The sequence below is a fragment of the Lonchura striata genome, chromosome 10, assembly GCF_046129695.1.
Source record: "Lonchura striata isolate bLonStr1 chromosome 10, bLonStr1.mat, whole genome shotgun sequence".
Classification (NCBI taxonomy): Eukaryota; Metazoa; Chordata; class Aves; order Passeriformes; family Estrildidae; genus Lonchura; species Lonchura striata.
Window position 1 is genome coordinate 9,497,037 of NC_134612.1, and position 23,345 is coordinate 9,520,381.

Sequence of the window (23,345 nt, forward strand, 5' to 3'; positions counted from 1 at the left end):
GCTTGAAGAATTTATTGTTTCATGTGTGGTTTTGACAGGTTGCCAAGAGAATGGTGCTGCTCTATGGAGAGTAGAAGAAATGACATTTTCTTTACTTTAGATTGTTATAAAATTTTCAGTTCTTTACAAGCCCCCAGATGGTTTTTATAACCCCTTCAGGGGTTGCAACATATTGACTGAGAAATACCGATTTATATAGCAAACTCCACTCTCTTCTTGCTGGCAAAAATTACTGCTTTGTATCTGTGTATACACACAGTGGCTGAATATAAATAAAACCCCAAAAATAATGAGATCTGAGGCAAAATCTACCACCTGGCAGTACATTAAGTTGGATGAAAATTCCCTAAATTTACACTGGTGTAAATAAAAGGAATATTTGGCCCTAAATCTTTTAGGTGAATTTGGGATTGAGGATTAAAAAGTTTGTACTTTGTTTCACCCTGCAAACAAGCAGGCTGCCTTCACTGGTGTCAGAAATAAGGAAACATTTCCAGTCAACAATTCATTTGAATTGGAGGATTTTTTATTTGCTTTCATTGTGTTCATCTGCAGTGTTTTAACTGGGAAGCATTGGTGCCTTGGGACGCAGCAGGCTTACAACACAATCACCAAAGCAGGTGACCTGAGCACCTCAGCAGGAGCAACTCTGAAATGCTGTGCCTGTAATGAGCAAATAATTACTGAAGTGAACTGTGTATTCAGTTCTTGGGTTTTATAGACCACTATAATCATCTGTATGTGGTACATTCACAAGGGTATAAGAGAATTCTTACTGAAAGGTGACTTCACAAAGAATGTCTAAATCCAGAGTGGACCATGAAGAGCTCATATTCCCTGGGGTCTAAGCCTGAGCTTTTGCTCTTGCCTACACTCTTGTACAATCAGGCTGGTGGTTTCACTCACTGGGTGACTCTGGTCACTGCTGAGACTGCCTAGGTAAAAAATACCACAGTACCTGGTGCTGTGCTCCAACTCACAGCTAGGGAGGAGGTAGCACCCTGCTCTTCCTGTACCTCAGGGTTAGGTGGTCACTTAGAACACAGGGAGTGTAATTTTAATTCCAATGAAGGTAGGAAAAGAGTTGCTGGTGTTCCCAGGAGAAGTCTCTGTCTATTCTATCTGAGGCTTTTCTGGAGAAAGAGAGATTTTGGTGCCTTCCTACTTTGCATTAAAGAATTAAAAATGCGTTTGAGCAGGCAGAAGGAAAGAAGAACATGGCATCGTAGCTTCATATTTAAATCATCCTTTGGGAGGGTGGAGACTGCAGTTCTGCTCCTGGCTTTCCAGGCAGAATACTTTTGTATTTTATGTTAGTCAGCCAGTGGATAAAATACATGAAGAACCCTTAGGCTGGTCAGAAAGTTTAACTGATATCCTCGTACTCAGCATCTCCTCTGCTCCTTTGCATTGCAATACCTCACTCTTCTTGGAGCTGAGCCTTAACCTGTGCCCTGTAGCTCTGCACGGGGAGAAGCAGAACTGCTGCACTAAACTTTCTGGCAGTTTTCATTATGCAGATTTTGAAACCTTTAGATCACAAACTTTCTCTGTCAAGGCACGCACACAGCTCCCAGCTCCTTCAGCCCCCGTCTCACGCTGATATTAAAGCAGCAGCGAGCTGCTTCCAGATTACCTTGGATTTGTGTGGATTTAGGGCTAAGTCCCAGCAACGAAGCTGCTGCTTAAACTTTTGCGCACTGCATTTAAGTTGTAGGACCCAAGTGAGCAGAGCTGGCCAGGTTTTAGTGTTGGTTCAAGTCTTCCTGCGCACTTGGACAGCTGTTAAAAGAGCAGGCAGCAGAACAGCTCCAGACCTGAAAGAAGGCAGCAAAGCAGACTTGGCAGAGGGAAAAAAGCACAGGCAAGTCAGCTGGCTCAGGGGAGGCAAGTGAGAGGAACGAGCCCAGCACACAAACAAAGCCAATGGCAGCCTCCAGCCTGGCCCGGGCCTGGTGGGGCAGAGCCCAGCCTTGGCCAAGGCATGGCTGCTTCCCAAGGCCCAGACAGATGGACGGCGATGGGGATGATGTGAATGAATGGCACCGGGTTTTGGCTGAAATTTGCCTCCTCCTTCAGGCTAGACATTATGCCATTTGCCATTGTAAATACCCTATTCAAAACCACTGTCTCTATGGCATTCAGCTGAAGGACTAAAGATCTCATCTGCAACTCCTCAGTGCTAGGAAAAGCCAGCACTGCTGCGTCAAGCCTAAATTAACTTCCCCGTGTGGGCAGGATGTAGCGCTTAAACTCCTTTGACATGTATTTCCTAGAGACAAATGGCAATTCCCTCTGTGGCCCATCATTTACTATCTACATAAAACCAGAAGGAGATATTAGAGTGGGGAACTGCCCTGCTTTTACTATATTTAGTGCCCTGTCAGCTCAGCCTATAACATTCTGCTCTTCAGTTGTAAATAATACTCTAAGGAAGGGAATAAAATTAATATCAAACATGGAGAAGCTGGTATAGAAAAGCAGACAAAAGACTGTAGGTCCAGAACACACGGGAATAAACCTTCTACTTGGGTTTAAAAGCTGAAGGAGGCATTAATGGAGCTCATCCCACCTCCTGCCCCACGGCTGAGAGTGACAGAGGATTGCAGTCTTTGGGGTCTTCCAGCAGAACGCTGCATAAATCAATGAGTCTGCCTGGCTCCTTCTGCCTGGCACCTGACAGTATGGTCTGACATGAAGGCTTCCAGCACTATACCTAAAGGAATTCTCACATTTATATTTCAAAGAGTTCTGGGAGGCTGCACATATTTCTTTTACGTGTATGTATTTAAATCTATTCAAATTTGTTCCTCTTAAGAGTGAATTCCTCGTCATAAATCATCATTGGGACTTATTAGCTTAAACTCTACACAGAACACACTTATAAAGAAAAATACAAACTATATATATGCCTTAAATAATCCTGTGGTAGCTGGACATCTTATAGCAATAAATAGATTTTCTAGCAACAGCCTCCCGAGATAAAGTGGAATATTCCCATTTTACAGAAACAGTAATGGAGGTGATCAGTCCATGGCTGTTGTGGACACCTGTAGAAATTATCCCAGATCTCTAGCACTTCAAAATCTTTGCTAACCCACAGGACCAGCTTCCTCTAAAACCAGATGGAAAGGTAATGCTAAAGGAAAAGAACGAAGAAAATGGTTTGGTTTGGTTTTTTGCCAATGAAGAGTAAAGGAAGAAAGCCATTAACAAAGCATCTTCCCATGTGATTCAAATTAGGGCAGCCCATAATGGCTGAAAACAATTGTGCTTTTATTCTTTTTCAGTGATATTTTCAGATTTGTGAAAGATTTTGTTGTTCTTTTGCCATTCAACATAAGTAAGTTGAGTTTGGTTCCACCACCAGAATGATTCACTGCACTGAAGAAATTCAGAACATCCCCAGTAGAGGAAGTACATTACTGAATTTTAAATCTTGACCACATCAATACAGGTTTTTCTGTGCTGGGAAATAATTTGTCTACGGTCTAGAGGAAATGCTCTCTAACAAATGAAAAATGAATCCTGTATTGTAAACCCTACTGAAGCTCACTGGGTTGTTTTTTTTTTTTTTTTCATGAGTAAGAAATGAGTAAAAACAAATAAACATCCTTTTGGATATGCACCAAAAAGACACATAAAATTTTAGTCAGGCTTTTAGCTATAGCCTACTTGGAGATCCATGTCTCAGTGAGTTTTTGGTCATGCTCTTCAGGAAATACATAACACATAGTTTATTCAAGATAACTTAATGCAAACAGCTTGAGGCATTTTGGTTACAAGCTGTAGGTTTCTTTATTACTGACTCATTCTTCTGAATACCTGGCACTGGCTCTGCATTCTGCCTGAGACTGGTTTTTGTAGACTTTAGTTTCTTCAGTTCTTTCAAAATGAAAAAGAAGAAAAGAGGTAATAAGGAATATAAAGCAAAAAAGAAAAAAATCACACACACAAGAATTTCAATCTTGAAGTTTCTCTTCACTGTTTCATGGCTTCTTTTGTCTGAAAACTCCCAAAATTCAATTCTTAAAATAAATATTTATGAAACAAGCATTTGTAAAATGTGCGTGCCTGCCAACTCCAATGAATACTTACTGATGAACCATTTTTCCAAGACTACCTGGGTGTGTTCATACTCTCAGTCCATGATACAGTTCAGTGCATTGCCTGCTCTGGGAGTTCACACTCTGAAGCAGCAGCACATGAAGGCACTTTGCATTTGATTGATCAGAGTTTGGATCTGTTCTGCTCCATATGCTGAATATGTTTGCATAATCTATCTGCAGGAGTAAACCAAAAAGCCTGGAAGAATGGATGTTTGATATGATAAATAATGGGAAGTTGTAGAGGTGAGGCATTTAGTACTTCTTCTTGCACTTTATTGATAGGGAAACAATAAAAATCTAATATTCTCTCCAGAGATTTACAGATTAAGAATTCAGGTTTTTGGCTTGGGGTGGTTTTGTTATGTTTTATCCACCCATTCAAGTGGCTTTTGGGGCTAACAAGTATATTGTATTGTCTGAGGATAAGTTCTGATATTCAGCCTAAGAATATGAAATCAGATTTGATGCCTATTCTCTCTCAGAAGCCTGTAGAGATGAATAAGGTTCAGGGTTTTGATTTCAGCCTGCTTGGATGAAACGTGCTGCTGCTGAGCCTGTTGGGGAAAGCAAGGCATGGGCCAGCTCAGCCAGCATGCAACACCCACAGGACAAAGGGGCCAGAAGAGAGATGCCATGACTGTGATTCCCCAGGGGCTTGAACCACCCTCAGAGGCAATTAGCAGCTGCAGCCTATAATCACTGGCCACTGGGGCAGGAAGGAGCCAGCAGCAGCCAGGGCCAATGCAAACTCCCCTGCTCCTGCTTGAGCCAACCCTTTGTGCACCAGGGCTTGCCCCAAGCATGGCACTGCCACCTCTGTGGTGCCACAACCTTCCCTCATCACAGGGCTGCCAGACCTGACACCTCAGCCAGACCTCAGCATCTCACACTGGCCTGCCAAAACAAAGGCAGCTTCTGAGTCTGCGAGCTGAAGTGACACACAGGAAGTCTTGCTTTGGTAGTGTTGCTAAAATAATGTGTAAGATGGCAGATCAGGCAGTCTTTGGCTAAAAGTAAAGGTTTCTTGTCTTTCCACTAATAAGCATCAAGTCTTGCTTTGAAAACCCTGTTATTTCTTAGCAAGATATTTTTGGTCTCTTTATTTCCCTGCCTGCACTTAAACTCTAATCATGCTAATGATCTTCATCTTCTGTGCCTTCTGTCATGATTTTTTTTGTGACGTCTCTAAGGCTTGGCAATTAAAAACTCAATTCTGGGTAAGGTGAGTTTTTTTACATCTATATAGATATAGATAGAAAAGTTTCATATGTATAAAGCGCCTACCATCATATTGATAAGCATTTTTTTTCTATTTTCACTTATTTATTTCTCCACACACACCACTGGTGTATTTGATGCCTCAATGTCTTGGGTTTGCCCACTCCCTTCTGCATTCCAGCATGAGCTTCTCCCAGGAATCCTCCCTGCTTGGGAGGAGAGATTCTTGCCTATGGTTCAGTCCAGACATCCCATTGAGTCAGTTTGTGCTACAACAATAAAGACAGGATTAACTGGTTCAAAGCTTAAAGAATTAATTTAAGAGTTGATGGGAAAGGTCCTTTCCTGTATCCCCTTCTCAGAGATGGAGTTCAAGCTAGCAATCTCTTAAGTTTCTGAAGTTTGTGATATTTCATTTTCTGAAGGCAGAAGTGAACGGAATGGTTCAAAATTCAAACTCATTCTTTCAGAAGAGGGTGGAGTTTGTTTTAATAATGCCATGCTAACTTGTGAATTAATATCTCCATTTTCTGAGGTACAAGAGCAGGCTGCTTTGGAGGAGTGGTATGTATTTAACAAAAAAACAAAAAACAAAGATGAGGTCAAATCTAATTATTTAGATTTAGTTTCTACTGTGATTTAGGCCTATAAGTCCGACTACCATTATCATTCTGTCTGTAAGGAAGGCTTATTACATTACAATACATGGTGAATAGATAAAAACATGACATAAATATTATCTGGGGATTGGTTTGTTTGTAATTAAAAGGTAAAACCTCGCAGCACTATGGGAGATATATACTCTTCAAAATAGAGAAATAGTAAGGTTCAGAAAATTTGTTTACAACTACCAATAACAGAACGAGCACCTTTAATCACAAAAGACATTTCTTTAGTACAACAGCTAGACTGAAGCTTAAATACTTTACATCTGCTCAGGTCAATGCTCGCAGGGAATGATACCACAAGGGAAAAACAAAGGAAGCGGGGAACACACAGGATGCTGAAGTGTTTCCCAGGCCTCAGCAGTGCCATTCCCATAGTGTGTGGGTGTTGTGGACAAATGCAGCCCATGCTCTTGCCCTGTGGTTATCCTCCACAGCTTCCCACCCACTTCATTTATTTCTGTCCCTTTGGGTGGCAGTGCCAGCTCAAACTCTGTCCAGATGGCCAAGGCCAGCCCCTGCCACACACGAGATGGGCTCTGCCAGTCCCTTCCCCGCTGCACCACCACCACTCCTCTTGCTGAGGCTTCAGCAGATGCACCCATCCACGGATCCTAGCACCACGAGGAAGGTGAGGGAAGATGCTCAGCCTGTCCTGGGCTGGTCACCTTTCACCACGCCAGAAGCTGGGAGTCTGGGCAGTTGCTCCAGCCAGTGGTTCCCCCTGGAAGTAATTAGGCACTCTGAAGTCATTGTGTGAGGCTGAACAGCTCTGGTGGAGCACATTTCCCTCCCAAGGCAGAACCTCTGGCTGGGGCCCAAGCACCAGGAGTATCCCTTCCTGAACAGAGGATGTTACCACAGTGATCCATCTTGCTGTAGCTCCCCAGAGAATGACTGTCATTTCCACAGCTATCATAACAGTTCTGGGGTGTGTTCCAGTCTCCAAGCTGTGTATGTCTGCATCCTAAAACCACATGTAAGTTGGTGGGCTCATGAACCAGTCTCAGAAAACCTCAGCTCTGCCCCAAAGTGTCTCTCAGGGTCTTCCCTGGGTCAGCACCTTTTCACCCCAAAAACACATAGCCAGGAGACCAGAGATTAATGCTACCCCTTAACCAAGACAGGACACAGTGAACCAGAGGCTGTCCCACATCCCCTCCTTCTAAAAGAAGAACATGACTTTTTCTATTTTTGTTGTGCTGGATTGATAGTTCTGTCTTCCCCACTGTGTTTCGGTGTCATAAGAGGGGACATAAATCAAGGTTCAAATTCCCAAGCCTTCTCTGTGCCCATCCCTGCATGGACCCTGGCCACACAAGAATCCTTTTTTTTTCTTAACTGGACTGAGATGGTTTATATTTTGTTTGCAGCTTTTGTTTTGCTCTAGTCCTGGCTTGCCTCCATCCACTTTTGTCAGCTAGGATTTTGCTGCTTTGTTTTCCAGTTGCACCATTTGGGCCCAGTGGATAAGCTGTTCAGTCAGAAGGCTCCCTCACAGGCAGCAGCATCCTTGGCTCAGGCTTGCTCTGGCCCCATGAATCTTGACAACACTTCAGAAATTATTGATGTGGTAGCCCCAGTGCCCTCCCTTGGGATGACAGCACTCAGGAAAGCTGTCAGTGCTCGAGGAGAGAGCTTCACCCCAGAAATGATGGCTCATTTCAGCTTGTCTCCAGAGCCACTTAGTCAAAGATCATAAATACATGAATTGGGGTTTCTACCTTCATGAGTTCCTGGATAATTGACAGTGAGAGCTATATTTTTGCAGTAGAACGTGGATGTGCCTCCCCCAAGTAACAGTGTCATGAAGCAGCCAATATCTGCAATTCATTTGGTGCACTCTGTGGTTCAGAGGTCATGGAGGGCCATGTAAAACATCTGCCCAGGTTCAAAGAACTGCAGATAAATCCCCTCACAGAGGATTCTTCTAACTGTGCCTGGAGGGGTAAGAGGCACATGGTGTGAGAAGCAACAGGAGTCAGACACCTTATGTTGCACTGGCCTTATGTTATCATTGTCATGTCCTGTGGTATCAGAGCAAGCTATTTTTAGCAATCACATAATCAGGAAGGTCCAGGAAGGTAATCAAGATGACAATGAGCTGAACAAAGCAAATTCAGCTTTTCTGAGGAATTTCCCACTTGTTTCATATACTAGACCAAAGGTAGTGTTCCTGCCTGCCCCTTGTGACTGGTATTTGTTCAGGCTGAATAATCATATCAAAGCAAGGTTTTAGTAACTCGTAGGAGAAAGGCTGGGTTTTAAGCCCAAAGTAGCTTTGAGAGAACTCAGAGCACCAGCATGTCTCATCCATCCAATTCTTCCAAGAGCACTTCAGACTCCCTGTGCTTCTAGAGAAACCATTTCTCACTATCACGTCTGGACAGCCCTGACCTCAGAGGTGCTCTGGACTTTGCTTTCTTGGGGTGGCTATTTCTGTCACAGAGGAGTTCTTGGTAGCTTGCCATGGTTTCTCTCAATAAATCTTCACATATCCAATTTTTATAAGCTTTTTCTCCATCTTAAGTGTTGAGCAATCTAATATTACATCATTTGCACTGAGTGTTCACTGTCATCAAGAACAGAGAACTGCCTACTGGATATTATTTCCTTTCAGAGGCAAAACAAAGACATTTTTATTAAGCCTGAGTGTTTCAGTCAAATACAGCAAGTCTGACTCCAGCTTTCCACACGTGTGTAGAACCAGTGTCAGGCAGCCACCAAACACCACAGATTTCCCTCACCTTTCAGGAGTGGTCTGTTTACACTTGCAGAGCAGCACAGGACAACTGAATTCCAGTTCAGCAGCATTTACAATCCAGTTTGCATAGAAATAAATAATTACCGAAGCATCAAAGACAGAGAGTCAGAGCCCAGTATCCGTACACTGTATTCAAGATGCACGGAACCTTGCTGGTCTCTTTTTGTGATCATTAGGATTGGCTTGTTCTAAGACACTGTTATTAAACAGATTCAAGGTACATTACCTCTCTGGTAATGACCTCCATACCTTCAAGACTCAATTCTTGAGTTTCCTGTTTGCACACGCTATGTCTCTTGCCACTGGCATGGCAACTGTGTGCACAGAAGTGGCATCAGTGTCCACACATGGCCAGCTGCCTACCAGATGGACTTGGGCTGCACTCCCAGGGGGGACACATGGGTCCCTCAGAGCAGCTGGCTCCTACTTTTATTAAGTTGCTGTCAAAACAGTGCAGTACTAGAATGGCAGAAGCTAAAAGCCAATTCCAAACAACAAAGACAAAACCGAGCTCTCAGATCACTCAAGCAGTGCCAGCAGCTCCTTGGATTCTGCATCTATCTTTCCTAAACACGCTGCATTCAGAAATTCACACCTCACACCTAAGGCTAAAACATTTCTTCTCTTGTACAACCCTCTTGCCAAGCATCCCTTTTATTTTTTTACCAATTCCTATTATTTGGATTGTTATTCCCTGGCTGCCTCCCAGCTGCCTCTGACACCAAGAGAGATAAAGTGTGGGAAACAAAAGCAGCAGATATTCTTCCTTCAGTCCCTACCACACTCACTGCCTTGCACTCACTGCTCCATCCCTGGAACTCAGTCCTCTCTCCATCCTTTCTGGATCTAGAGAGTGGGATAATTGCCACTGTTAGCAAGTGGGATGGTGCTAAATGCCATTTTCTTCTTAATTATTTATAACAATCTCCATTGGAATATTTTAAAAAATCAAAAATCAAAACTAAAAAAAAAAAAAACCAATACCAACCAAAAAAATTCACAAACCAAACCAAATTAGTCGAATTCCATTGTTCTCAGCAAATCTCCTTGTCCTCAAGCTCTTCACATTTTGTGTTTTGTGTCCATTTAACATAGACTCGCTTAATGCTGGCAATTACCATGGATTTTGCCGTGTCTGACTGGAAATCTCTAAGCAGTCATTTGAATATCAGGCACTTTAAGATACATCATGACAGAACCATCTCTATTCACACTTCTCCAGTATGCCCTTGATAAATCATCTACTATATTTTCAACTCCTTTTCTGGATTGGCATTCAAACCTTCACTTGGTATTTCTGGAGTGTTAACAGCTGTCTCCCTATTCCTGGTGAAAGCTTAGTGAAGGGTCTTGAAAATAATCTCAAACACCCAGTGATGTGTTCCTAGGGCTGCTCAAGGTTTCCATAGATGCACTGTGGACCCCATGAAGGGCACTGCTATTGCAGCCACCCCTTGTGACACTGATATCTGGGTTTGCTAAACACTGCTTGAGATTAGAGATGCACTTATAAGAGACAATGCAGAGGTGGGATGGGAGATAAGTTGCAACATAAAAAGAGCAGATGGGGAACTGAGGCACACTTGGCTTTCAACCAAATATGCAGAGCATGCTCTGTATAAAATACAAGAGAATGAGGAGGTGGCACTGAAAACCCTTAAATCTGTCAAAGGAGAAAAGAACAACAATTCTGGATTATTAACAATAACCCTTTTCACAAATCAGAAAAAACCCCACACCTCCAGTGGCCAAAGATGTATATAGTTCTTTGAGTACTTGGGTTCAGTCCCTGACCTGTGAAAAAATTCTCAGGGCAATCTTTAGGACATCAATTCATTTGCTTTCATCTACCTCTCTGTCTATAAAATAGGAATAGTGACATTTTTTTACTGTGGTGCCAGACAGCAAGAATTTGGAGAGTGGAGATGCTCAGATGTCACAGAGTCTACTACTGCTCCTAAAAAGTTGAATATTCCTCATCTTTATAAGTGGTTTTTGATATGCATGCAACAGAGGGTAGCTAGCAAAATGAAACAATTAGTTCTGTGACATTTTCAGCTGCCTAATGAGTTTCTCTTCTGCTTGTCACACAAATATTTCAGAATTGGAGCTTGTGTTACCAGTTCTCAATATTTTATGCTTTTTCAGCCTGAAATTCAACAGCTGTTTCAATATTGCAGTTGGAGCCAACATATTCCATATAGACTTTCGTCAGCATGTTGCCATTTTTTAAAACCTTTGTCATGCCTCTTTGCTTTTTGTGGTTTGATCATGGCTACCTCTTCATTAAAAATCTGGCAGTGGAGTTTTTCTTCTACAAATGTGTGAACTGAGTTTGTTTTAATGTCAGTCAGAATAATTTCTCAGGAAACTCAGGTTTCTGTCCCGGCACTTTCCCCCCACTCTACCAAGCTGTACATCATGTGCTTGTTAGTCAGTTTTCCACAAAAACACCACAAAAGTCATGCACAATAGTGCTCTTTCCAGCCTTTCTACTTCTCTTTCTAGTTTCAAGAAGGTACTGTATTTATCACACATGTTATTGGAGGTTTGTTTTTTTTTTTAATTGGAGCTGGTCGAGAAAAAAAATTGACTTATGACAGCTCTATATGCTATTTGTATTATTAGTATTAGTATTATTAGTATTTTTAGTTAGTATTATTCCCTCAAAAGTACTGTAGTGCATTGAGGATAAGCCTCCTCTTTACTCCTCCTGACATATTAAAAATACATCTGGTGGGATCTATACTATGAAACTGGCCTTTCTCTCCTCTCCTGAACTAATCTCCCACTTATGTTCCCTGTCCTGACTTCATCAGCCCTGATGACAAGGGACATAAGAGTCTTGCTTTGTGCTATTAGAAATCATCACAATGCCTGTATTGATTTTAAAATTAAACTGACACTATCTTTGTCACCTGTACATAGATAAATATTCTTTTGAGCTTTTAATTCCTGCTGTGTTGCACATCCCACAAGAAAGAGCCCCATTCTTTGCTGGTAGGACTCCCTGCAGCAGATCCATCACTGTCGAGGGCTGGAACACACCTGCAGATTATTATCTCTGAAAAGCTTTCAGCCATGTACTTTGGGCCACTTGAAACAGATTTTTTTTTTTTTAATACATTATTTAGGGCAAAGGAAAATATACCTTTGTATTTGATAGTACTTGAAAGTACTATGAGAAAAATGGAAAAAAGTACCTCTCATGTGAGCCTTTCTTCACTGCTGGATGCCCTTTTCCCTTGGTTCCTCCTTTCTGCCCACGGGGACCCAGCTCTCCCACAAGCCCTGACCTGCTGAGCCTTCTCCTGCCACCCTGGGGCTCGGGGCCACAGCGTCAGCCCAGGACCAAGGTGCTGCCAGCAAGGACAGCCATGGTGACCCACATCCTGCCAGGGCTCAGCCAGGCAGAGCAAAGGGTTAAAAATTGTGAGGGATTTCTCTGTGAGCCGTGGAAAGGACTCAGAAAACGGAAACCAGGCTGAATTTAAACTGAGGACCTCATTCTTCCGCCAAGCCAGACAGTTTCTTAATCAACTGGGGCCTTGTTTCACAGTCAGTCATCAGAGGCTTTAGAAAGTCCTTCTGACAAATCTGTAAGGGGAGATCCACAAAGGATGTCTTTTCCGAGGCACTCTCCACCTAGAATATGCAATGCTGGGGACAGGGCTGCCCTCAGTGGTGCTTCTGTACCGTGGAGCACAATGAACAATGATGCTATAGGATACTTCCACTGCTGAGCTCCTGCTTATTTAAATATGCATTTAATTAAGGAAAGTACCATAGGAAATTAAGCAACGAGCTTTCCCAATGGTATTTCTCCTCATTCCTAGGAGAAAATCTTTCTCAGGTTTCGGAAGTGCTGCAGTCTGCTCCAAGTCAGACCTTTCTTTCTCTCATTAGCTGTGCAGTCCTGTTGCTTACTAGATCTCTAGCTTCTAAGGAAATGATTCCTCTTTTTTTCCTTCACAATCTGGTAATGCTTTAAATGATTTCTGAGAACTACACTTTTATTACTCATTATTATCGAGTCAGGAGAAAAAAAGCATACCTCACATAATAGCAGAAATCTAATTATTCTGGGAAACTTTGAAATTCCCTTCTCCCGTGGTATTCTTTGATGTGCCTATTAAATAAATAATGATTTTAACATCTAAGGTTTATCTTACGGTGCAAGCACACCATTATCCTCACTGTAAAAACACTTTTCATTGTTAACTACTGTAAACATGGGCTGAAGCTGTGATTCAGGAGTGCTTGAAGCTGACCTGCTCAGGTATAGGGCAGTGTAATTTTTTCACATTAACAACTTGTGAAGGAGAAATGGGCCATGGAGACAGAGGCACTGCAACAGGGGGAGGGAAATAAGAGATTAGATCAAAATAGAAATATCATGCAGGCAAAAAGAAACTAGCAGGTACTCTAAAGACAGAAGTATATTTGATTAAAAACAGAATATAAGTCTTTTCATAAGATTTTTCAATCATAGCATCAGGCACTTTCTATGACAGCAGGAAATAGGATGACATTTCTGGAATGGTACAGAATTAAAAATAATAATAAAAAAGATCAGAGTTTACCAAAGAAGAAACTCACCAAAGATTCAGCAATAGTACATGCAGGACATTACTATGTAAAGCCACTTAAAGGAATGTATTTTTATGTCTTTCCTTGGTGTGATAATGGCTTTTACTGTTCAGTGTGCAGTCTGGAGCCCAGAACTGCTCAGTACCTGTTCAGCTCTCTCCATGTCTGCCAGGACTTGTGCTCTGTGCCAGTGACTTGTTCCCCTCCCTGTCCCCCTGGGAGGTGGGAATCGCCTCATAGGCAGCCTGGGATGGAGCTGTGCCACTGTGGGCAGGGGCAGGGCCAGGCTGCACTTCCTAGCTGCATAGAGGAGCTCATGTAGACCCTACAGGTTTTCGTGGGGAGATGTGTTATCTGTGCACTGAGAGGGCCCCAAAACTCTCTTCATCATCTGACTTTCACCCACAACATCCTGGCTTGGGAAGCCCCTCTGATGGCACACACAGTCCCGTGTTTGCCTTGGCTGGGGTGCTGGTGCTGGGCTGGGAGGCAGGACACTTTGGAAATGCCCAGCTGCCAGAGGTGGGCACCCAGCTGGGCAGACTCAGCCATGTGTGCCAGAGAACATCCCCTGCAGCAGCACGCCAGGAGCAGCGGGTGGGACTCGCTGCAGGGGAGAGCACTGAGCAGCAGCACACCCACACCGAGCACAGGGAGAACAGGGAACAGCAGAAGCTGGAATCAGAACTACCATGGGTTTTTTTGGCTTTTATCCTTACTTTTATGTCCTGAGTTCCCTGAGGTTTTGTGGGGTTTTTGGTTAGTCTGGGGTTTTTTGTTTTGGTTTGGTTTTTGCATCACAGATTAAACTCAGAAGTCTTCTCCTGTCTCGCACTTTCAGTTCCCAACCAATGTCTTCTCAAAATTTCCCTGATCTGCTGCTCATCCCAGAAGCTTTGTAACACCTTTTGTGTGCAAGCACACTCATTAGGCAAGACTGGAAGAAGCCATCACCACAGCCTTCTCACTGAAGAGAAACAATCTTGTGCTCTGGCAGCAAGACCCCGTGCAACAGATTGCTGGAAACTGGGAACTTACCCTGGCAGAATGCTGTTCTTCCACCTGTTTCCCAAAACAAAAGTCCATTTCCAGAAACCAGAGGTGATAAACCTGGGAAGTGTTTACACCTGGAATGGAAAAGCTGTGTTTAAAATGAAGGCATAAGAAGAGCAGTGATGACAGAGTGTTTATTTTGGGTTGTGTTCCCTCGCAGCGCTGTGCGAGCACTGAGCCCCAGACCTTCTCCAACCCTTCTCATTCCTGTTCTGAAACAGGAGCAAAGAATGGTAAAGAAAATGGAACTGAGCTATGCTCAGTAATAAAGTGAATGTGAGAGAGGGCATTTATCTGGAAACCAGAGCTCCTCCCTGGCCTCCAGACTGTTCACCTGTATAACTGTATCAGCAAACCCATCAAACCATCCTTGGCTGGCTGGTTCCTCCCAAAAGAAGGCTCCTTGGTTTGCAGTCATGCTTGCTGAAGCTTGGTGCAAGGCCCAAGGTTTTGTGTGCTTCCTACATGAAGTAGCTAAGAGGAGCTTTCAGTGGTTTTATGATTTTTGGTCTCTTGAGCTGCTGGATCCAGTTCAGCCCTGAGCATTATTCTCTTCTGTGCAGTCCAGTTTATTTTTAGGCAATCTAGTCTAAGTGAAGGCTTAGCAGCATTTCTCCTTCAGCCCTAGCAGATGGAGCCTCCTAGGTCAGATTCTTGTATGCATACTTATGGCCTGACACAAACCGAGTCTCCAGTGAACATCATCTGCTTTGTACTAGGTGAACAACATGGTCTGAGTCAACCTCCCAGCCTGGGGACCCCTGGGGCAGGAGCAGGGAGAGGGTGGGAGTGCACATGTGGGATGTGAGGAGGCCTCCTCTGCTGGAAGCATCTTGCATTTAAATGGGATTAAGCATTTCATGAATCGACACCCTGAGTTACATGGGATTTAGCTTCCAGGCCACTCTTAGTCATCAGTTTGCAGCGTCCCTCCCACAGGCTGCTCCACAAAGCATGTGCCACAGCACACCTTCATTTCCAGCACTCTGCTCTTTGTCTGGCCTGCGAGCTGATGGAAGAGTTTCTGCACGTCAGCCCCACTAGTTCCCTACCAGTCAGGGCAGCCAAAGCTGTGAAGACCTTTCCAGTGCTGCTCTCAGGCTCAGGGATGCAGAAACCAAGGGAAGCCTTGGCCCTGGGGTCTGTCTGTGTCACAGCCCAGCAGCTGTGCCTGCTGTGACAGGAGTGACCAGCCCAGATGGCATTGCTGCTGCCCATCAGTCAGCATCAGCCCAGCTCCAGACAAACACGCAGCAGATCCATCTCCAGAGCAAGCTGATTATATCCTGGGCAGCACGAAAAGCCACAGGCAGGTAAATTAACAGAGAACAAAAATTAGCTGCAGTCTGTGGCTTGCCAAAGTGCAGCTGGTTTCATGTCCTCAATTGAGTTCAAGCATGATAGCAGTTCCCAATACAACACAAGACTTAGAAAAAGCCCTAAACCTGGCACGGTGGGATGGCATCTCCTGCTGTCTCAGAGCATGATCTAATCAAATTGCACAAGAGGGAGAGGGTGGCACTGCTCAACTTTCACCTTTTCTGAACTGTTGCAATTTTTCCAGGAAGGGTGTTGGTTCTTTCAAGAAATCCACTCACGTTCTGTAGATTGACATAGTGAAAGTGCTTGCAGGTACTTTTGAGAAGCAGCTATGGGCCACAACGTGGTTCTCAGCCCCAGGTCTGCTGAAGAGCCTTGCTTCTCCTCTTCTTTACATCCATGGCCAGGCACGGTAGCACTGTCTCAGTTCAGCAGAACTTGTGAGCATGCCCAGAGCTTTACCCAGCTGCTTTGGCTGCAATTCTGTCACGGGGCAAGTGAACCTGAACTCAACATCACTCTGGTCCTCTCCTTGCCCTGGCACTGACTGCATGCTCCTGTCTCCCTTACATCAGTGGTGATATTTTACTGACCTCTGGAGCTGAGTGGAGCTCCAGCTGCCAATTGGACAGAAAACTAACCCCACAAGGAAAAAGGAATATGTTTTTGCTGGTTTAAATCATATCCATAAACCGAGAAGTAATCAGAACCCTCTATAAGACAGTTCTGATTGGTAAGTTACTGTAAACTTCGGCTCCTCTTATCATTCTGCAAGATGTCAGATATGTTTCACAACCACAGTTAAATTTTTGGAACCATAAGTGTATCTAAAGACCTTATTCTTCAGGAAGTCTTTCTTTCTTAACTCAGGGGAAAAAAAAAACCCAACTCAATCTGCTTCTTTCTTAACTCAGAGGGAAAACCCCAAATCTGCTTCTAGGAATTACTTCTTTGAAGCATTTACAGGAAACAAACACTTGCAAGATTATTACCTCCCTCCCCAAACAATGAAAAACAAACAAAAAGAAAAAGGAAAAAAAAAAGGAGAGAGAGGGAAGAAAGAAAATTTCAGTTGAAGAAGCAAAAATCTTGGATAATTTCTCATAGTTTTTTACTGGAATCCAATAAACACATTACCAAATTACACTGTATATTTTACAAGGCCAACTTATCTCTATGTGTATTAGAGGCACAGCATGAAGAAAAACAATAAAAAATATTAACCTCCTTTGTATAACTCAGTAGAGTTATAAAGGATCTAATTGAATAAACTACATTTGACAAGAACAAATGGTGACATTTCAATTTAATGTTGTCTTTTTTGGCTTCCTGACAAAGAAAAGCTTAAGGAACCATGAGTTTTGTTTCCTAAGGGCAAGTTCTTCTTCTTGTATCAACCCAGCAATCAATAATAAAGTATAAGCATAAGTACTTTTAATTTATGAACTGTATACTTTGAGTGAGTTTAATGGTTTAATCTTACGCACGTTGCTGTGTGTTTATTTTTGTTGTACTGCATAGAACTGCTTAATGGAAAATATTGCATTAAAGCAGTAAAGCAGCCATACATGTAGAAAAACAGAAAAGGAATAATTAAAACACAGTGAAATTAACACTGTGCTGTTTTCTTGTAAGCAGAAGAGCACCATTACATTGAGGGGGAGCAAAACCCCAAATAGGGAGCTAGGACTGGTATCATCTCTCATCAAAAGAGCACCAGATCACCAGGCTTCCTCTTCCCTGAAAATCATTTGCCACTTTTCTTTTTCCCTCAAAGAGTAGAGTTCAGCACTCCTGAATTTTGGTATTTGGCTTAGGTGCAGTTTTGTAGCCCGTTCCCAATTCTGTCAGTGTGGCTTGTCCAGGATGTCCCCTCTGAATCAGCACCCCAGTGGATCTGCCAGCTTGCACGAAGCTGGAGTCAGCCAGGAGGGTTACGTGTGTTGGTTTAGACTGACCTAGAAAGGGCTTACCAACAATAACACTTGTCTATAAAAATATCACTCCCATTTGTCTCTGGGAATAAGGAGTGGGCTTTATGAGACTCGCTGGGGAGTGAATCACTGCTGTCCATTACTCACAGCTGAAATTGGATGTGACCTGCACCTGGTGTTAAAGAGAGGGTGGCTTTTCCCACCCAGCTCTCATTCAGCCCTGATAAGGATTTTCACAGTGTGTGTTTCTCCTGTCAAAAGCATGCTCTTTCACTTTGGACTATTGATGTTAGGCACAGATGGGCTTCTGGTTGCCATGCAGGTGATAATGTTCCAGTGAGTTTCAGTTAATCTTAAATGGAAAGTGGCTCAATCTGCATGTCTCTCTAGAAACAACAAAGCGACTGTCTTGAGAATCAATAGTGACAATACTCTGAATGTGAAGCAAAAAAAAAAAAAACCACAGCAACAAGGAGCACATGTCATGGGGTGACTCCAATAGCTGTTAAGAAACTGCAGTATCATGCAACAGGAAAAGGAGAACATTTAAAAGGGAGATAATTCTTCAGAACTGTATTCTAATTAAGACCATGCATTAATTATCAGATTGAAGATCATCTATACATAGCCACAAGTTTTACCTGTCAAATCCATATTCTGGTGTAGGTGAGCGCCACGGGCAGAAACAACACACAGGAAGAAGAGGCAGACCCAGGCCAGCTGCAGTGTAGATCATGGATGTCCTGGGAGCATTCAGGGGCTGGAAAGAGCCCTCTCACCCCCCTTTGGCAAGGGAACACAGGGCTGAGGCAAGCCCACATTTGCATTATGGGATGTGGGATTTTTGTTTTTCTTGGCCTATGAAAATGTGATGAGACAAAGCAGCAGGTAAGGAGGATTAGTTTTGTAATTCTATCTCAACCCACATCACCCACAATGAAGAAAAGAGATACTTGCTCACCAAGCTGCTTCAAGCAAGGATAAAGTGCTCATGATCATGTGTGGGGTCAAATAGCTCACATGGACCTTACCTTTCTCAGAGAAGTTTAATTTCTCAACATGCAGTCAGTAATTCATGGAAAGCTGTATTATTTGGCATTTCTACACCAGCCAAACTGAGGTCTCAGATAGCCTGCTCTGTTTTATTAGTGTCAGCTTTCTTACTTCTAATTTATGGAGGAAAGCTTTTCTGGAAAGTTTGGAATTATGGTCCCTTCCAACCCAGAGTGGCCTGGGTTGGAAGGGACCCTAAAGACCATCTAAGTTCCAATCCCCCTGCTTTGGGCAGGGACACTTTTTACTAGACCAGGTTGCTCAAAGCATAGGGAAAGTATATTTCTTAGCTGGCTTTACATCACCAGTAGCCTGACTTCTGCTAAGTATTTAGCTAAAACATATTTAATCAACTTATCAAAACAGAGAATTGTTCGAATTAAGACAGTTAGTGTGTCTCATCACACAAGCAGGATTCTCTTTTATTTAAACATGGGTGTGTATATGTGTACGTGCAAGAAATTATGTTTTTTTAATTCTGTGTTCTAAAGAAGTTTAAAGCAAGCAAAACCCACAGGAGACAGAACTAGGAAAGACATCCTGTGACTGGTTTGGATCTGAACCAAGAGAAATGCATTTTGGCCTTAGTTCCTCAATGTGCTTATCCCAGGAAAGTCCTTGTTTCATCCTAAGCTCCTCAGTGGAGCACAGCACTGAGATTGTGGACACAGGTGAAAGATAAAGCATGCAAAACCACGGAACAAGTGCTGGGGCAAACACTGGTTCAGGGCTGGTGCTGAGCCACAGTGATTCCACCAGCCTCCATGCAGCTCCTCTGAGGCTGGAGGCAGGCAGCCTACTCATTTCCTGATGAGCAGGGCAGCATCTTCATTATCCACATGCAAACACGAGAGAGGGATGTCACAAACTAACCTGGAATGCAGAAACAATTTGTGCATCACTTAGCAGAGTGAAGGAAAACAGTACATGAGTGATTGCAGTCCTCGAGGAAGGGAAAACAGAGAACAACGTTGTCAAAGCTAAAGTAAAACACAAATAAGAGTGTTTGTGTGTTCCCTGCAGTCTCAGCTCTCTAGCTGGCTTACGCAGGCTCACCCCTCACTACAGCAGTGAGACAAGAAAAATCATGTGCCCAGCTCAATATGCCATGATTTATTGCCCTAGAATTCAACTTTACTTTTAGTATTTTTTTTATAGTCTGCCATTTCAGTTGGACCCAGATCACTTTTTCAAAAAGATCATCACAGTTTTACCTTTTCTAGTAACAGTGAAGTTATTATGGATGCAAATGATCACATCAGAGTCGTTGCCACGGGAATAAACTGCAATGTTATAAGCACAAAAATAAAGAGCCTGCTGCTAAAGAAGATGTGGCAGCCACAGCTTCAGGGAAGTGCTTTTTTGGTAGCAAAAGATCAACCAATTGCTCCAAACCTCTTGAGCTGCAGGAGATAATACAGCAGCCCCATTTTGCATTTTTATAGGACTGTGCATAATGCCTCAAGTCATTTTAGAAACAGAGTGCCACCCACCTCATGGCTTGAGGTTAAAGGGTAGCTTTGTCATACCAGGAACTCATGTGGGACCTTCTGAGGGGTCCTTGCACTACCAGGAACTAGCCTGTTGAAACACAATCCCAGCAGCACAAGTGCCAAAAAACAAGTCTCTTTCGCAGTGATAATGGGCATTGGTGAGCATGACTAAGACACCTTATAGCAGACTCACCCTTTCAGGATTTCCCCTTAGGCAGGAAGATTTTTCCACTGGCATATCCTTTGAGCCTGTAGCCATGTGACATCACAGCAATGTATAAGGGGCCAGACTCTGATGGGATTTAGGGACCCATTTTAAAGGATGAAAAGAAAAAACTCATTAAAAACAGTCGGGAGCACACACCAGCTACTCGGGTGGGACGCAGAGGAGTGGGTGGGTGAGGAGAACAACTCTCACTGCACAGAATTCCTGACACCCAGGAGAGGTTTGCATCTTGTGGAGTCTGACTCCAGGGCATGGGGAGTAAGGAGCTGTTCACAGCTGCTCTCCTCTGCTACCTGTTCACAGCGAGCAGTGGGTGCCTGGCTTTTCCAAAGGGCATGTCTGTGCCAGGGAGGGGACAGAGGACAGCAGAGTTAGAGAGGACACAGAGGTTTCTATAGAGATCCTCAGTGTTTTATTTTCTAATCTGCTTTTCTAGCCTCACCGGAGGAATCAGAGGATCAGTCTTGCAGTGGCTCCCATCCACATCCCTGCCTTGCCTGATGCTAACCCATCCTCTCCAGTTGGGATTTTGTTTTGCTTGGGCACGGCTGCAAGTCACCAACGCAACCTGCACGGGTGCTGAGCTGCTGGCCAGCCCCCCCAGGCACCCTTCTCCGGGGAAAGCAGCCTCCCTGGGAGGCACAGGGCCAGGAGCAGCAGCACAGAGGCAGACCTGGCTCCTGGAACATCCCGAGGCTGCCCTGGAAGCGGCGGGCACTGCCAGAGCCCACCCGCTGTCCGCGCTGCACACACAAACTCTGCTTCCCCAGTCTCTGGCAGACTCATGTCACAAACAGGCAATTAGCTTTGTGAAGCTAAATAAACAAACAGAGAGGAGATTAAAACTGATTAACTGAAGGGCAGGAAACATGAGAAGCTGGTTTGCTAGAAAGAAAAGCCCTTGTGCTGAGATCTCCAGTAATTAGCAGCAACAAGACCTACAGAAATTTATGAGGGAAAGAAAAATCCATGAACCCTTCCTGTTTAAATGTTCTCCTTTCACGTGTTTTGCTTGGAAGGCTAACTTAAAACACAAACACAGACTGGGTCTCAAATATGGAATAGATTCATGTTCTGCAGCAGTCATATACTTGAACTGCAAAGCAAATGAATGCGTATCAATGCAAGTCCTTTTTTTTTTTTTCCCTTCCAAATTATGTATTTTGTTAACAACTATCAGATTGACAGCTCTATCCCTCCCTCCAAGCACCTGGAAGGCAATTTGCTTACTGCTGGCAAATGCTGGAAGTGCTCCTTGGAGCACTGTTGAAGGCTGAAGCCACTGGAGATCCAAAGGCCTTAGCTGGGACTGACTGGTGAGATTCAGTAAAAATTCAGCAATTCCAGCTCAGCAATGGCCTATGTGACCTGTTTAGCAGCCTGCAGTGGAGCTGCTGTTGATTATGCAGAAGCCTACCTGCTTTCATCATTATGCTGGCTCAGAAGTGTCCTCCACCTGGCTCCTGGAGCAGCACACAGTCTCCCCAAGTCATGTAATGAAATTCCACAGGCAGAGCCGGAACCTTGACCTAGATTTCAATGGCACTCCAAGCTGTATTTATGCATCTTCAGCATGGTTGTGTTTACTCCCTTAAATTGCAGATAAACTGAAAATTAAAGAGAGCCCTGCAGGTTCATGTCTGCTTTGCTGTCCTGGCTTCGCCTTTCTTTGTTGGATAACTCAGAAGACAATTTGAATCAAAACTGAGACTTGCTCAAATTGATTGCAAACCTTAGCATACACTCGGAAAAGCAGCATGATCAGGCCAGCAGTAATTTCATTGGGAAGGGAGATGGCAGGTCTGATCCTGACTGAATACATGGAGCTCATTAGCATCGAGTTATTATTCTGCATTATGGTGTGTCCCCAGTGCAATTACAGCTCCAGGATGCAGCTCTCTGCACATGGCTAAGGATGGTGATTACACTCGAATACAAAAGTGAAAAAGTACTATTCTCTTTCCCTGACAGTAAATTGCAAAAAACTCAAGGTAAATCTGTGTGAAGGAACATAAAGAAGCAGAGCTATGTGGCCTAATAGCTCTGGAGCGCCTATCAGCAATATTTCTGGTGTGTCCTGTCCCCTTTCCAATAAAGCACTTGGGTATTTGGACCTGACTTCCAGAAATCATCAGCATCAGTTAGACACTTCCCAATCAGTTATCAGTGGCAGCAGGATAAGGCCACTGCAGAGCATTCTGAAAAACCTTCAAATACAGGGCAGCCCTTCTTCTCCTTCCAACAACAGACAACCACAGATGTGGGGGAGAACCCAAAGCCTGACCACTTTCCATTACAGGATGTGATGGCTGTTGCTGTGCAGGAGCTGGGAAGGTTGTTACCACTCAGTAATATTTTGTGGGAAATAAACAGAGCAGGGGGCTCCTATATTTCCTTTGTTAATTTGCCACTTTTGCAAGTGTGGAGCCCTTTTTCCAGACTACAGTCACAGGCACAGAAAGAGCTGCTTGACTCCTTGAGCAGTGATTTCGTAGTTGCTTAAAAACCTGCCTGTGGATAAGCTGGGGGTCCCTGGCTGGGACCACTCCAGGGCAGAATGAGAGTGGGTATCAATCCTCTTTGGAGCCTGCTGAAGCCTTGTTCACATTAAAAATCAAATGAGTGGGTGTACATTAAATATACACAATTAAAGTGGTGTATATTTATATTTCTGTCTAAAAAGAGCTCTCCCACAATCCCACTGCACTTATTTCAGCAGAGCGCTGAACTGCCATTAATTTACAGCCACCAGAAGAGAGAAGAAATTAGAACATTTGACTTCTTTAAATAAATATTTTCTATTTTAGTGCCCAACACTGTGCACTTCCTTTACAACCCAGGCAAAAGGTACCAGCAAAGAATGACAGTACTTGCAATGGTAAAAAAAAAATTTGAGATACCCTGTCAATTTCTGGGTATT

At 43.6% G+C, this 23,345-nt stretch overlaps 1 long non-coding RNA gene across 1 annotated transcript; it reads right to left on the bottom strand.

The window, feature by feature from the left end:
* Positions 1-1,727: 1,727 nt before the first annotated feature.
* On the bottom strand, positions 1,728-18,394 carry LOC110483649 (uncharacterized). The gene is made up of 3 exons (XR_002467613.3): positions 18,295-18,394; positions 14,385-14,473; positions 1,728-1,817 (listed from the first exon to the last, which is right to left on the bottom strand). It is a non-coding gene; the product is annotated as an uncharacterized LOC110483649 (long non-coding RNA).
* Positions 18,395-23,345: the final 4,951 nt, after the last annotated feature.